Here is a 17735-nt window from a genome sequence, read left to right on the forward strand (position 1 = left end):
CTGTGGCGGTAAGGTCATGATCGGTGAGCAGTAATTGGAAGATCCCTATGGGGGGGCGTCACCCATTACGGATGGGAGCGCTCGGGGGAGGTGGCCATTGGCCCCTCAACGGGGAGGCGGTCCCGTCTAAGGATAGGCCGCCGGAAGGAAAGGAAAGGTGGTCAAGGCCCCTTCCTGGATAGGAGGGGATACGGGCCCTCCTGGGGAATTTCCCGGGGCCAGGACATCTGCGACGGCAGATGTGTAAGTTGTGTGGGGTTCGGGAGGGGGTTTACGCTACCTTTTAGACACCTCACACGAGTCCTCGGACGACCGTTAAATGGCGTCGAGTTCATTGGGGCCCCCGTCAAGTCCAAGGGAAATTGGTAAGATGCACTTGAGGTACGCCTCTGTGCGGTTGGCCCCCTCACAAGTGAGGGTGGTATTTCTGGTTTAGGGATCTGACACCGGTTATGACCTTGCCATTGGCCCTTAACGTTAGGATGTACAATTTCAAATGAAATGTTTTGTAGGATGTTAGTTCGGCTAGGAGAACCTTTGTATTAGAGATCTGTTAAGGTTAGCCAAACATCGTAATGTGGAAATGAAATTGTACATAATATGAAACTGTTATTTTAATGTTTTGATTTTGTTTCATATTTTAATAAATACGGCCGGGAGGGTCACTCCCTCCCGCCTTCCAAAAGTTCAGAACCGTTTCCGGTTTCCCATCCTTGGGGATTGTGTTGAGAGGGGGTGACGGGTATCTCAGCCATATGGAAAGGGGCGACCATTCGGTCCCCCCGAACGTATGGTGGAGTACCACGATCCCCCCGGGAAGCCATCTTGGGCGGGAGGCGAGTCTCGGCTGGTATGCCCGAAGCGGCGTAGCCGGGGCGCGCCTTTTCCCGCCCTGGAGTGGGTTGTCCTAGACACTGACGCGACCGGCCACGCCCTCGGAGGCAAGCGGGGGCGGGTTGACGCCCGCCCTGAAGACGGATAAAAGGAGCAACAAGCCAAGAAAGCTTCCTCTTGTTCCTGTGCTCTGAAGCTGCACCTCCCCGCTGCACGTGAGCTCGAGACGGAACGAAGAGCCAATTTTGACCCACCCACCAGCCCCTGGGACAGCAAGTTGTTTTGAATAAAGTTTTGATGTGGTAACTCTATTTCTTGCAGGTTGTGATGATTGTCGTGATATATATTTTTGAATATGCAATAAAGATGGTCACTTTCAGATGTTTTTCAAATAAAGTATTTTGCACTAGTGTTGATCAGTAATCATGCTTGTAATAACTTAAAATTGTTTTTGTAGTTTAGTAATTTAGGTAGATTTGTCGTATTTATTGTCGGGCGGTAAGGTCATGATCGGTGAACAGTAATTGGAAGATCCCTATGGGGGGCGTCACCCATTACGGATGGGAGCGCTCGGGGGAGGTGGCCATTGGCCCCTCAACGGGGAGGCGGTCCCGTCTAAGGATAGGCCGCCGGAAGGAAAGGAAAGGTGGTCAAGGCCCCTTCCTGGATAGGAGGGGCTACGGGCCCTCCTGGGGAATTTCCCGGGGCCAGGACATCTGCGACGGCAGATGTGTAAGTTGTGTGGGGTTCGGGAGGGGGTTTACGCTACCTTTTAGACACCTCACACGAGTCCTCGGACGACCGTTAAATGGCGTCGAGTTCATTGGGGCCCCCGTCAAGTCCAAGGGAAATTGGTAAGATGCACTTGAGGTACGCCTCTGTGCGGTTGGCCCCCTCACAAGTGAGGGTGGTATTTCTGGTTTAGGGATCTGACACCGGTTATGACCTTGCTGTTGGCCCTTAACGTTAGGATGTACAATTTCAAATGAAATGTTTTGTAGGATGTTAGTTCGGCTAGGAGAACCTTTGTATTAGAGATCTGTTAAGGTTAGCCAAACATCGTAATGTGGAAATGAAATTGTACATAATATGAAACTGTTATTTTAATGTTTTGATTTTGTTTCATATTTTAATAAATACGGCCGGGAGGGTCACTCCCTCCCGCCTTCCAAAAGTTCAGAACCGTTTCCGGTTTCCCATCCTTGGGGATTGTGTTGAGAGGGGGTGACGGGTATCTCAGCCATATGCATCTATTCCATAAAAAACACGCATTGCAAGAGTCACATCGCAAGTAAATAAATTCTTATAAATTTAAAAAGCATTCCCTTTCCTTAAAAACGATTTTCTGATCATAATTTGAAAACACAGCACCAGGGGGAAGTCACATAAAAATGCCAACCACACATGGGGCCGTATTTACAAGGGCCTTGCACCAGGGGGAAGTGACTTAAAATGGCCAAGTACACATGAGGGCGTATTTACAAGGCCCTTGCACCAGGGAGAAGTGACTTAAAATGGCCAAGCACACATGGGGCGTATTTACAAGGACTTTGCACCAGGAGGAAGTGACTTGAAATGGCCAAGCACACATGGGGACGTATTTACAAGGCCTTTGCACCAGGGGGAAGTGACTTGAAATGGCCAAGCACACATGGGGGCGTATTTACAAGGCCCTTGCACCACGGGGAAGTGATTTGAAATGTGCAAGCACACATGACGGCGTATTTACAAGGAACTTGCACCAGGGATAAGTGATTTAAAAATGCCAAGCACACATGAGGGCATATTTAGAAGACCCTTGCACCAGTGGTAAGTGACTTAAAATGACCATGCACACACATAGCAGAGTATTTATAAGGCCTATACACCACTTATGCATCATTTTTAACATTTACAATGTGGAGCACCATGGGGCAAAAACAGTACAGATGCATCATGCATCTATTCAACAAAAGCGACGCAATACAGGACTCACATCGCAAGTAAATACATTCTTATAAATTTAAAAAGTATTCATTTTCCTTAAAAACGATTTTCTGATCATAATTTGAAAACACAGCACAGCTCCTATGTAGAAGCACACCTTGTCAGTACTAATTCTTCACATTATCTACAATTACAATTTGTAAAAGAATGCAATAGCTTTTTGGAAAACATAATGCAAACACTTCACACAAAACATCATTTTAAATGCACAACTGCCTTCCTTATTTTCTCCAAAAAGCATACTAGTCTCTTTCTAAAATAAAGGAACCATATCTCACCTTACCAAATGCTTTTTGAATTTAAAAACAGTCTCAGAGGCCTTTGCACCAGGGGGAAGTGACTTAAAATTGCCAAGCACACATGGGGGCGTATTTACAAGGCACTTACACCAGGAAGAAGTGATTTGAAATGGCCAAACACACATGGAGGCGTATTTACAAGGCCCTTGCACCAGGGGGAGGTCACTAAAAATGGCCAAGCACACATAGGGGTGTATTTACAAGGCCCTTGCACCAGGAGCAAGTGACTTAAAATTGCCAAGCACACAAGGAGGCGTATTTAGAAGTCCCTTGCACCACTTATGCATCGCTTTTTACATTGACACTGTGGAGCAACATGGGGCATAAACAGCACAGATGCATCATGCATCTATTCCATAAAAAACACGCATTGCAAGAGTCACCTCGAAAGCAAATAAATTATTTTCCTTAAAAACGATTTTCTGATCATGATTAGAAAACACAGCACAGCTCCTATGTACAACCACACCTTGTCAGTACTGATACTTAACATTATCTGCAATTACAATTTGTAAAAGAATGCAAAATATTCTTGGAAAACATAATGCAAACACTTGACTCAAAACATCATTTTAAATACACAGCTGGCTTTCTTATTTTCTCCAAAAAGCATACTAGTCTCTATCTAGAAACCATATCTCACCTTAGCAAATGCTTTTTGAATTTCAAAACAGTCTCAGAAACACACCAATTTTTCTTTAGCAGAACAAAAGGTATGCACTCCAGAGGCTGCAACCAAGAAAGGCACATAAATGCTGATATTCATCACACATATCTCTCATGTCAGCCAATAAAAACTCTTCCCTCACTTTTTTCAAATCAACACCCTTCCCCCTCTGCCCTTTCTGCCCTTTTTCCATAGCAACTACCTCCTGCCAGACCTCTCATGTTTACAAGTTCACACAACAATGTTTCAAATGAACTCTGAACTCTCAGTACACCTGCTAATCCACTGCAATCTTTCATAAAATCATTTTTTCTTAACCATTCAAATTACATCTTTCAAAGAACACATCCATGCACCCTAACTTTCTGTTTTCAGCAATGGAAATCCACCAATCATTGCTAAGGAACCATTAGCACTGAAACTCCACAGTTTTTTTTCTTTACAAACTCCTACTGTTTCAACTGCCATTTAATTCCCACACTTCATCTGACTGCAGCAGAACCTCCTCTCGCCATGTTTTCTGTCTGGATTCTTGGACATAGCTATATCCACTGGCCTCACAGGTATGCTGATAACAGAAATTTACACAACCTCAATTTTCAAAATGTGGATATCAAATGGATTGGGCAAAGAGGATTGAGATGTCACCAAGTGATACCATTGGTGAAAACCTTTTTGCATTTGCCAAACCCTGACCTCATAATAGTGCACTTTGGAGGAAATGATTTGGGCACTTTGACTGGGGTAGGTCTGGAAATGCTCTTAAAGGACACCTTTGAGCAATTGATGGCACTTTTCCCTCAAACTGCCTTGGTATATTCCAATATATGCCAAAGACAGAAATGGAAGTGGTCCAATCAATTTTGTCCACAAATTGAGAAAGCGAGGAAGCATGTAAATAAGTCTGTTTCAGCTTATATGAGAGACCATGGAATGGGCGCCATCTACAACAATAACTTGTGTTACTACATGCAAGATATCTACAGAGGAGATGGTGTGCACTTCTCAGATGAGGGCAACAGAGTTTTCATACAAAATTTGAGACTGTGTATTGGTACCTACTTATAAGTACCTAGAACTTACACAGAACACAAAAGCTCTTTTCAGGGCTACCTTAACTATAATTAGTCTTTCCAAATTTCGAATGTACCTTTTTTCACTAATTTTCACTTATGTTCGCTTCCCGGTTAGCTACCCGGTTCGCGTACCGGCAGCTAACCGCGCGAAAATTTTTTTTTTTTTATTCCAACATATATGAGCCTCCTCAGCCACCCTCAGAAAACCTAGGGGGTCAGGATACGTCTCCCGTGCCCTTTTATACCCATTTCCCACATTGTTTTTCCTCCATCTTGTGATTTAATTCAAATGAAACACAAAATGGCGAACTCCCGTTACGCTACTGGTGAGCGACCCCGTTCGCATACCGGGAAGCGCTTCTACCGCGAAAAATCAATTTATTTTTATTTGCCCCACGGGACCCTTTAATAACCCCAACATCATTCCTAGGGGGTCAAGAGGGGTCTACCTTGCCCCCTTTCATTAAATTCCCCCTTCGTTTTTCTCCTCCTCTTGTCTCTCGATCCTACCGAGAGACAAGATGGCAACCGGTCCGGACTGTTTAGAATGTTGACAGACACCGGAGAGCCAATTAGCTTTGCTTTGCGACGTTCCATTACGCGTCAGGAACGCGAACCGGAGCGCTAACCGGAGCGCTGTCACAGATATATCTGGTTTTTAAAACGTTAATTTCTCAAAATCCACTGGAGCACATATATTGAGACATAGCAAAGGCACGTCGAGCAAACCATATCTACAATTTTGCCAAGTTTCGTGTAAATCCATTCAGCCGTTCGAGCTAAAAATGAGTCCAACCGCCCTATGGAAAACTCAATGTTAAAAAAGCGTTTTGGGACCCCCCTTTTTTCTCGGCCCCCTCTTGACGAAACCCCCCCAGATTTTCAGTGGCTTCTCAGAAACACAATTTGGCATTTTCCTGAAAATTTCAGCCAATTCCGTCCACAAACGCCAAAGTTATTCGACATAGAATTTTCAAAAATCCCATAGGAAAAAAATCCTAACTATATATACCTACTGGAGACCACGACTCGTGAGCAAGGGAGACCATCCCGAAACGCGTTGAGTTATTTCTGTTGCCGATTTTGCTGAAATAAATCTTTGGATGCATACTGGGCTCGTGTTTTTCATACCTGGAGGAAAGAAGTGTGTGAAAATATGAACGAATTGCAGGGCTCGCCACCCAGCACAAACCCCCATCGTAAAGAGGTTGGGTCAAGGCGGCGTTTCAGCGCTTGCGGAACCAAAATGATTTTATATGTATATATATATATATATATATATATATATATATATATATATATATATGTATATATATATATATATATATATATGGCATACAACGTCTTGGCATCTGTTGAAAAAGACGAGGCGAACCTATAGATAGTGCGGTATTATTTATTGGAGCCCAAGCACCACACCGAACATGACGCGTTTCAGCCCTCGAAAGGCCTTGATCACATGACAAACGCTGAACAGGTGAGGTTACCCTTTTAAAGTGCTAGGGTGCCTGTAAATTTAGGTAAACATAGAAGATAGACTAATGTCAGTTCCTCCATCATACCAAATATCCCCGTAAAGCACATTATTGCAAAATGCAAGCAATAAATAACAGTTTAACATATATATATATATATATAGGCGACATGAGACTGGTTTTGAAACAAAGATCGTGGGAACTAAACCAGCCTCAAACTACAAGAGGAAGAGGAAGAGGCCGGAGATGGGTACCAAAATCAAGTACAACACCAAGAAACCAACAGAAGAAGCCAAAGGAGAAAGTGGCCCCCAAAATGTGGGAACAGAAACCAGATCCATGCGCAAAAAGAATCAGAAATAGATTGGCAAGAAATATCGCACCAAAAAGAGGAATTGGAAATATTGAATCTCTCCAAGAGGTCAATCAATAGCAATGAGATCTCACTCTTGAAAAAAGGCATCAACTTCTGCCCATCCGAACCTATGGACCTGGCACAAACCAGAATTGATGTATACAAATACATAAGAAAAATCAAATTGGCAAAAGTATTTGAGGAAAATGAACAAATGTCAAATTTCACTAAACGAAAGCAAGCCAAACAATCAACAGAAACAGAGGAAGAACGAGGTCTAACAACCAAAGACCTTCCAGCATTAGTACTCCTAACAAACTTGGATGTAATGGGGGAGGAAGAACCAATCTCTGAATCAGGAGTATGTCCACAGAAAGGAGCAGGACTAAGTGGCATGAAAAGACCTTCGAAGTTCTATCCACAATTACCACCAGGTAATAAAATTGATCTATTTCAGGAGGCGATCACTAAAGAACTATACAAAATTAAAGGTATAAGGTACAAAGATAATCTTAAAAAGGAAGAGAGAATGGCATTAAAGGACCTAACAGAGGATAAAAGTATAACCATAAAAATGGCGGACAAAGGTGGCAATGTGGTCATCCAAGACACAAAGGATTATGTAGCAGAAGCACAGCACCAACTAGGTGACAAGAACTACTACAGAAAATTGGAAAACAACCCTGCTGAAATATTCAAAAAGAAACTAGATCTAAAACTGAAATCCTGGAGAGAACAAAACCTATTAGACCTGGACGAGGAGAAGTTTCTGACAACGGACCACCCAATACTCGCCACAATATACTTCCTTCCGAAGGTCCATAAAAACCCACGAAAACCACCAGGGCGGCCTATCGTCTCTTCCAAGGGATCACTCATGGAACCGATAGCTAGTTACATTGACTTTTTTCTAATGCCCCTGGTAACCAACTTAAGTTCCTACCTACGCGATACCACAGACTTGCTAAAACAATTGGAAGAACTACCATGGCAATCTAATTACATGCTTGTTACAATGGACGTAGTATCATTGTATACTAACATTGAAAATGACATTGGACTAAACGCATGTGCTCACTTCCTAAAAGACCGGGATATACAATTTAAAAGACATAATCAAATGTTAATGGAAATGATCGAACTGTGCTTGACTCAAAATACATTTTTGTTTGGTGAAGAGTTATTTCAGCAAGTTAAGGGATGTGCTATGGGCTTTGCCTTTAGTCCGGCATATGCATGCCTCACAATGGGGTGGTTTGAACAACAAATTGCCTGGCACCCTGATAATGATTTCTATGTCAACAAAATTGCAAAATGGGTCAGATTTATTGACGACCTTCTCATTGTTTGGGAAGGCACAAAGCAGGAATTCGAAGCATACTTCCAAATTCTAAATTCCACAAGTACCAATCTAAGATTCACTTACAACATCGACAAAACAAAAGCCATATTCCTGGATACGGAAATCTACATTCACAATGAACGAGTAGAAACTACTCTACATAGAAAGGAGACTGCAACGAACTCCACACTGCATGCAAGCAGCTTTCACACACCGTCGGTTGTACAAAATATTCCATATGGGGAATTCTTAAGATTGCGAAGGATCTGCTCGGAAGACACAGAATGGAAAAGGACAAGCTTCGAAATGGCACATAGGTTCAAAAACAGAGGATATAACAAGAAAATCATTGAAAGATGCTGGACAAGAGCAAATAACAAAACAAGAAGGGAAACACTCACATCCAAAAAGAAAAACACTGAACAGAACGATCAAACTGATGACAGAAAAATACGATTGATTCTGGACTATACGAGGGAATCGAAACAAATTGTGACAATCATCAGAAAGAATTGGAAATTGTTACAATTAGATCCTGTCACAAGCAAAATAGTGGGCAAGCACCCGGAAATAACATATAGAAGAGCAAGAAACCTTAAAGACAGACTGATACAAAGCCATTACAGAGACAACACCAAAAAAAAGAAAGGCATTCAGTGGATGAAAACAAAAGGTTTCATTAAGTGCCAACACTGCAAGGTGTGTCAAATAGCGGTGAACAAAAAGGAAGTGACAATGCCTAATAACAAAACATGGAGAATAAAGGAACTAATGAATTGTGTAAGTACTCATGTGGTATATGTGATAGAGTGCCCGTGTGCACTCAAATACATCGGGAGCACCAAAAAAGAATTAAAAAAAAGAATTTTGGAACATGTGAGAGCGACAGTAAATAAAGACCGTAATAATGCTGTGGCCAAGCACATGGAACAATTACACAATGCAGATTGGACACTTCTCAAGTTCTATGCCTTGGAAACAGTCCTCCCACATGACAGAGGGGGGGACCGAGAAAAAACTTTAAGATGCCGTGAGTCACGACAAATTCTAAATTTCAGGACAATGACTCCGACAGGTCTTAACCAAAGTGAAAAACTTTATGTGCATCTATGATATTTGTGTCTTCACTATGAACTATGATCCTTTGTTTCAAATATAGACAGAACGAACAGTGGTACTCATGAGGTTGTGAAACATAAGTGGGTTCGTATTTCACGAGACTATGAGTAAATGTGGTTACGTAATAGAGTTACCATATGTGTCACAGAAGTAGATGGTAATGGGAATAATTGCACAGTATGCAGACATGCCCACCGGAGGGCATTAAATGTGAAGAACATTATTTTTTGTGATTGCCCACTAGAGGGCAGGAATGTTTATGTGATTATCAAGGTTTAAAGTTTTTGTGCATTATGTATAACGCAAAAGGGTGGTTAGAAAAAGATGACCACAGGTTGTTGTTGTTTTCTTTTTTTTAAAATAATTCATCACTTAATACCAAAAAGTGTGACAAAGTAACTCATATATAACAATTATATGCGTAATGGACAACAATTCATACATAATAGTCAGTAATTACAACATGGACTACAACTCCCACATCACCTCCATCGTCAAACAAAGGAAGTGACGTTTTGTAAATGGCTTCTGGCAACACCCTATTGATATAGGAGGGGCTCACTATTGCTGGCTTGTATTGACCGTGAGAAAGCTGTGTGTACACAGCGAAACGCGTCGGTGCTTTTTCTGCTGATAGACTGAATGCCACTTGTTAAATAAATCGGATGCAAACTATGCTGATTCCGTGAGTGCGTTTTCATTTCTCGCAAGAGAGTTGGACATAATATATATATATATATATATATATATATATATATATATATATATATATATACATATTTTGTTAGGCTTTGAATTGTGAATTCACATTGGACTATGCTTAAACCCTACTGGATTCTCCATTTGAATTAGGCATTCCTTTTATTCTTTCTAATTATTCTTGCAAGACTAATTTAGGAAAAGACACACAATTGATGGACAGAATGCAGAACAAATCAAAACATTCACCTCCAGTCAAGAGATCTGGGCTAAATCCATCATTCTTTTGCTCACCATGCCACCCCAGTTTAGACCTGGCCATATGCAAATCAGTCTTGACCCTGTGGCTCATGGAAGCAGTCCAGCCCAAACTGCCAAACCAGATCCTCTCCTGTTTTTGCTTTGCCATTGACATTCAGGACTGTTTGGCTAATGTGTTATCTTCACCAGGTCCATCTGCAGCCTAGGCTTAAATATTCATGTAGGCCATATGCTCTAATCTTTTCAGTGTTTTTATCTCTGTGGGACTGTGATGGTGCTCTGTGCTTCTCAGTGGAATTCTTGCTGATCATCCACTCAGTACTGCCATCACTAGCTCGGGGAAAGCTCAAAGCTTCTTTGTTAGCACTTCTACTAAATGGGTGCTCACTTCTGTGATGAAGTCACTGAGAGGGGCTTATTGCCACTTAGAGGACTTTAAGTAGGTCACCATTTAACTGGGGATACTTTCAAGTTCACTCCTAGTGGTCTGGGACCTGTAATCGTCACACTAATCACCACAAATGGAAAAACAAAGATAGGGTGAGAGATACCACGACTCCACTCCCCAGTTGGCCACCCTGCCTATGATGGGGTTTAATAGCAGCACTGGCAATGCTTTCAGCTGTCACCCTGTCACAGTTCTGCCCGGAGACTTCAATACTATGGGCTCATACTGGTTTGGAATATGAGAAGAAACATTCCACAGGCATGGGTGTTATTTTGAAATTGGACTCTTCAATGATACTGTATTTTTCTAAAAGCTCATCATCTTGAGTACAGGGATATATTCTGATCAGGAAGAGTTCTTGGGCTCTCAGCTCCCCTGTAAGTGCATCCAGAAGCTGCCTTCTTATGGTGTCTGGAGTCTTTTCCTAGAGCTCTCTTCTTGCTTGGTGGGCAATGCCGCTCTTAAAATTGTTTCATCCACCTCAGCTGCCATAATCTCCATCCCTAGGTAGGCTTGACCACGTGGTACTACAGTAGACCCTTGAGGGAGGTGAGCAATTGGAAAGGACTGGGGCAAGATCCGTATCAAATATTTATGATTGGTTGACATTTTGACAGACTATATTTTAATAAATATTTTTGCAGTCTGTATTTTTCCATTCCTTGTATTGACAAGATGCCATAGACTTTGGTGGAAGGATATCACTGTCTCACCATATAATTTCAGAACAATAGTGGACTGCAGGAGTTTCACTGGCTCACCATATAATTTTGCAGCCACAACGGATTGGCAACCTTACATAACATGCAAGGAGAACAAGTTACTTACCTTTGGTAACACCTTATCTGGTAGAAACTATATCTAGCTGCAGATTCCTTACCTTTGAATTTTTCACAGGCAACAGACAGTATCCAGGAGATTATTTGTGAGCAGTACCCCTGCGTGCTGGTAGTTGGCATTGATTGGCTCTGCATGGCTACATCCTGCATCAGAAGTGACGTCCTCTGTACCTGTATAGGCACCACCCAGGTGTGCTGACGTCAGTTACTTTTGTGGAATGAGATCGCAGGACTTCAGATAATTGCATCTTGGCCAAAGGGTAGCAGATTTTGACGCAAAGCACGACCCAACAAGAGATGATTTGGTACTGTACCGCCCGACCTTTCTTCACACCAACATACCCTACAAAGATTTGGTGATCCACCAGAATGCTTAGCAAAAAACAAACAGGTAGTAGTGTTCACTTACAGGGAAATGTCTGCGCATTCACTAGGCAATCAGAAATGACAATATAAAAAAGCGTGAAAAATACAAATATCCTACTGTGTGTAAATGTGAGGGTGCTAAATTTGCCCTAAACACCTACTACCTAACAGGGTTGTAAGCACACCTAGATGTGCATCCAATATGGTGAAAGAAACTAGGGCTTTTGCAGCACACCACATATCATTATTCAGTCTTATTTACGTATATCTCATCTGTGAGTATGAGTAATCCCCTTTGCTACAATTAGAGACAATTCAACAATAATAGTTGCAGGCGTGGAATTCAGAAAGATCAGTCTTCTTGATGTTCAGTAGCCTTTATTGTAATTCAAAAATATTCTTTCCTAAAAAAACTCCCAGCACACGACTTGCCGACAAGTGTTTAGTCTTTTTCCAAAGACTTTTTCAAGGCTGGAATGTCAAAACATGAACCAATAAATATACTATATACAATACATACATTTAAAAAAGGACAACATATATATATATATATATACATCAGCCCATATGCGAATTGGACATAATACGAAGTTTGAATGTGGAACAAATGCCGAGATCATTGCGGGTGGCATATACATACATGCACTGTGCTTTAAACTCGGGAGGTATGACCGCGGCTATGGCACACATTGTGGAACTGAGAGGTACTGCGAATATAACGGGCACTGTCCACGTTAAATGTTCATAAGGAAGACAATCAGGTTAGCATTTACTGTGTGTACCTTTCTTATGGTGTATTTTGCAGTAGGCCAAAGATAATAAACACGCATGCAAGCTGCCATTCAGTATCACCTCCCCGCCTGGCCGCACCCAATCAAGAAGAAATACAAGCCGCAGTAACACTATAACCAATCACGGCCCACATCACACACATGAACGGGGCCAGGTATGAGCCGATTCACACGTACTCAACCCGAACTTGTGTAAACAAGCAGAATTGTTTTTAAATAACACAGAGGGGCTGCGTATACTGGTATACAGGTGTTACTTAACATTTAGCATATTAAGAAACGTATTGATATAAGGGCATAAATGAATGTTTTAATTTATTTAATTGCGTTTTTTCACAAAGAGTGTAAAAAGACTGCCATGACACTTAAAATGTGCAAGTCATGAAATGTTCTATGTCCATACATGGGGAGTAACCGTGTAACCTTAGTAAAAGCTAGATGAAACCAGTTTGGTAATTGAACCCATGTTAAACATGTATGTGTATATATACCTAAGGAAAATGTATTGCAGATGTAGTGAACAAGGCGGGAGCAAGTCGCCGAAACACGTCTAAGCAGCAACTGATCATTTAAATAAATTGTTTGGATTCAGATTCACGAAGTCAGCGCGTCTTTTATTCGAAGTTTGGTGTGGTAAAGAATATATATTTACACATGTACTATTATACAAAATATATTAGTAGAAATACCGATATGTACACATGAACAAATTTACACATACAGATAAACCACATAGTTACACATGACATTATCACATACTAATCAGAGCAATGCCTGTGTGTGGGTGTACACATATTCACATAAGATCTGTGCAAAAAACACAGAAAGCCAAAGGACCCAGATTGCTCAAGTAGAATCACGAAATGCATGATGAGATAAGCAGAATCGATACTGTACAGTAGGAAAGAGCGAGAGAGGAAAATAACATAGACCCAAGAATCCGAAAAAAGTGAGCACGTCCATGGAATTGTGTAGATGTCAGCTAAACAACTAATACAATACTGACCATAAATGTAGAGATCATAAACAACAGGACTGTGTGTGGACCAACCCTGGTCCCGCGCAATAGAACGGTCGAAATCGGCAATTTGTCACTGTGATCTCCTGGGTAAACTCTAAAAGACGTAGAATCACAATGATACAAGATCACACCAGTTACTATACTGGACAGAGCATAGCTTTGACAAATAATAACCATGATCGCATCCTTATACCCCTGTCTATTGTTCCAAACAGAAGGTTAGCTTTTTATGCATCAACTTCCTGCACTAGTAATGCCCATTATCCACCAGAATGCTGTCAAGGTAGAACAGCAATGCTGTTTTTGGGTCCACATGGTGGAGTCCCTCCTCTACTTCAAAGGGATATGGAGGAACCTAGAAGGAAGGTAGTGTGATGGACTGTCCTACCTAGAATGGTATGACCGCTTTTGGCAGAAAGGAGACCCTTGTGTGAAGCACCACTTTGTCAGTGTGTATAGTGAAATACGGTGGCTTGGAGGACAGGGTGTGGGAGTAATGGCCCAAGAGGCATGCAGTGTTCAAAGACTGCAATGCTAAGCTGGCAGAAGAAAACATTTTCTTCCCCAAATAGTGTAGCCTTTTGGATTCCTTGTCCGGAAGAGTGGTAGGGAATGCACCCGGGAAATCAAGGCTTGGTCTACCAAGCTCTTTGGTGTAGGTTGTTGGGAGAGGAAGTTTTAAGACTTTCGTTATTAACAGAAAGCATTTAGGAGTCCTAAAGTTAGGAGTCCTAACTTTACTACTCCTAAACTGAGAAAAATCCTAACTTTTGGACTTTCGGTATTCACAGAAGGCATTTAGGAGTCCTAAAGTTAGGACTCCTAACTTCTCTGAATACAGAAATGAGTAAGTGTCTTCTGTGAATACCAAAATGAGTAAGTACCTTCTGTGAATACGAAAATGGTAGTAAGTTTAGGATTTTGTCTCAAGTTAGTTCTGTGAATCGGGCCCAGAGTAGCCAAGGGTTCAGGCTCAGAAGAACCATAATATAAGTGCTGATTCTACCTTTCCTCATTGGTGGCCGTATGAGGAGAAGTCAAAGAGAGCTTAAGCTTCTTTCTTTTTTTCTTGTGCCTTTTACCTGAGTGTCCTGAGGACTTTGAATGGGACTTCAGGCTCCGTGAACAATCCCGGGACCTCCCCTTGACTTGGATCTGGATTTCTTTGGAGTTGCATGCCGGGGCACTAGCAGTTTCAGGGTCTGCTCCGCCAAACCCTTCGGGTTCATGGCACGGTAATCGGGACATGACTTGGTGTGGTGGTTGTGCTTCATGGACCTCAAGACAGATAAGGTGCAGGTCCTCCACCCATATCGGCCTCTGACAGGCGCTGCAAGGCTTAAAACCTGTCTTAAAAGATGACATCCTCAACACACCAGGCGGTGATACCTCAAAATGTTTTGAAAAAGTCTTGCAAAAAATGACAGAGGGGTAGCTCTTCTCCAGATCAGCGCTGGCTGACACGGAAAGAAAAGAATGGAAAGGGGCAACCACTCGGTCCCCCCGAACGTATGGTGGAGTACCCCGATCCCCCCGGGAAGTCATTTTGGGCGGGAGGCGAGTCTCGGCTGGTATGCCCGAAGCGGCGTAGCCGGGTCGCGCCTTTTCCCGCCCAAGAGGGGGTTGTCCTAGATACCAACACCGCTAGCCACGCCCTGGAGGCGGATTGGAGGTGGGTCCACGCCCGCCCGAAGAAGGATAAAAGGAGCGACAAGCCAAGGAAGCATCCTCTTGTTCCTGTGCTCTGAAGCTGCACCTCCCCGTTGCACGTGAGCTCGAGACAGAACGAAGAGCCATTTTTGAGAATTAATCGTGTGTTCTTTCAGTGAGTTCGAAGCTTCCTGCCTAGGACCTTTGAGGAGTATACGCGGACGATGCCTAGCAAGAAGGTCGGAAAGAGGACCGGGACCGATCAGATGCTTCGTATGCTGATGAAAGACATGGCGGATATGAAAAAGCAGATGGCGGTAATGAATGGTGTGGGGGGGCCTAAGAGAGTCATCGGACCAGCATTGCCGGGAGTGGTCCCTAGCGGGAGAGGTAGAAGGGCCAAGAAGGGAGCATCGGGGGGGGAGGCCCCGGTTCCCGAAGCACCCCCTGCGCACCCGGTCACCCCGATCGAGGCCCCGACTCTGGTCCCAGATGTGGGCCAACCGATCCCTGTGGTAGTCACTCCAGTGAGCGGAGTGGATATGCCTCCTGAGCTGGCTGCCCAGTTGGCGGCATGGTTAGGCAAAGAGAACGAGGGGGCCACGGCTGAGGAAGCCAGGGCAATAATGAAGCAGTTGCGGCAATCGAAAGATGCTGCGAAGGCACCGTCTCCTTTTGTTTCCCCGCAGGCTCCCGTGGAACAACCAGTATCGGGCGTTGGTTCGGCAGGAACTACAGTCACAGTGGCCGGTTCAGGTAAGCAGCCGTTGCCGATTGCGGGGGAGGGATCGGTACCTTCAAGGAGGGAAAAAGTTGTTCAGCATATCCCGATTGAGGTAAAAGAAAGGATATGGGCTGATAAATACGTGAACATGTTTTCCTTGTTGACCGATCACTATGAGATTGAACATGTTAAAAATCAAAAGGAGTTTCTGCATCCTAGTGTATGGCGCGCCAAGATGGCCGGTTTCAGAGTTGATGAATCGATCGACAATTGGGGCAGAGCGTTTGGAATGTTCATTGCAATTATGGGGGAACGTAGGCCAGAATTATTGGTGGGATTAGCCATGTATCAGACACGTATCATGGAATTTTATGGAACATATGGTGGCAATCAATGGTTTTATTACGATAGCATATTTCGTAAGTCCAAGGAGCACGACTCATCCCTGACGTGGGATTGTTTCGACTCCATTTCCTGGCAGAGAATGGAGAAGTCAGGCACGGCGAAGTCGCCATCTTTTGGGGGGAATATGGTCGAGTTTTCCCGCCATTCATCTGGGGCGCCCTTTCGGGCAGGATCAAGCAATGATCAGCACACAAGGAATAATGGCAACTCAGGTAAAAAAGGGGTCTGCTGGAGCTTTAACAGAGGCAAATGTACTAGGCCGCAGGGATCTTGCAGGTTTAGGCATGAATGTGCTGGGTGCGGGCAGTCCTCGCACCCCGAGACCATGTGCAGAGCCAAAAATGGTGATCCGGGAAGTAGAGGGGGCGCCAAACAGGTCTGAAATAGTCCGAGGGGCGCCTCTCCCTACCCCGATTGATATCATGGCAATGATTCCTTGGCTGAACGAATATCCGGATCATATCTCCGCTGGGGTGTTGCGAGATGGTTTTTCATATGGTTTCCGCATCCTGACGGGGGATTTTCAGGGTAAAGCGCAATGTAGGAACCAACTGTCGGTTCTGCAGAATACGGCGGTGGTACAAGCAAAGATTGGGAAGGAGGTGACCCGAGGTCGGGTTGCCGGCCCATATGACATGCCGCCTGTTGCTAATTTTGTTTGTTCGCCTCTGGGAGTGGTCCCCAAAAAGGACCCAGGGGAATTCAGGTTGATACATAATTTGTCAGCTCCAAGGGGTCTTTCGGTGAACGATGCGATTGACCCGGGAGTTTGTTCGGTGCGGTACGCATCTTTTGATGAGGCTGTCGCCATGTTGAATCGCCTGGGGCCCGGAGCGCTGATGGCCAAATCGGACATTGAGTCGGCGTTCCGGTTGCTCCCGGTACACCCCGATGATCAGCGTCTCCTTGGTTTCATGTTTCAAGGACGCTACTACATGGATAAATGTATGCCAATGGGTTGCTCCATCTCTTGTGCGTATTTTGAAAAATTCAGTAGTTTTTTGCAATGGGCGTTCACAAGAACAACAGGGTTTACACATGTTTTGCATTATCTTGATGATTTTCTATTTCTGGGGGCAGCCGGGGACATAGAATGTGCACAGGCTTTGAATGAATTTTGTGATCTCATGACTCGCTTTGGCGTGCCATTGGCACCAGGTAAGACAGTGGGCCCGGCTACTTCGCTCGAGTTTCTTGGAATAGAGCTCGACTCCGAAGAGGGGTGCTTCCGTTTGCCTAAGGAAAAGGTAACGAAGTTTAAGGCATCGCTTGAAACATGTATTAGTGAGACGAAGGTAAATTTGCATCAGTTGCAGCAGGCTGTGGGTCAGCTGAATTTTGCCCTTAGAGTAATACCGATGGCTCGCCCCTTTTCCCG

The 17735-nt window shown here is 43.6% G+C and overlaps 1 protein-coding gene across 1 annotated transcript in view; it reads right to left on the reverse strand.

The window, feature by feature from the left end:
• LOC147702949 (uncharacterized) overlaps nt 1-17735 on the reverse strand; it is a 4293369-nt gene that overhangs the window by 2168980 nt on the left and 2106654 nt on the right. The window lies entirely within an intron of this gene.

This window comes from Lissotriton vulgaris, chromosome 7, assembly GCF_964263255.1.
Source record: "Lissotriton vulgaris chromosome 7, aLisVul1.2, whole genome shotgun sequence".
Classification (NCBI taxonomy): domain Eukaryota; kingdom Metazoa; phylum Chordata; class Amphibia; order Caudata; family Salamandridae; genus Lissotriton; species Lissotriton vulgaris.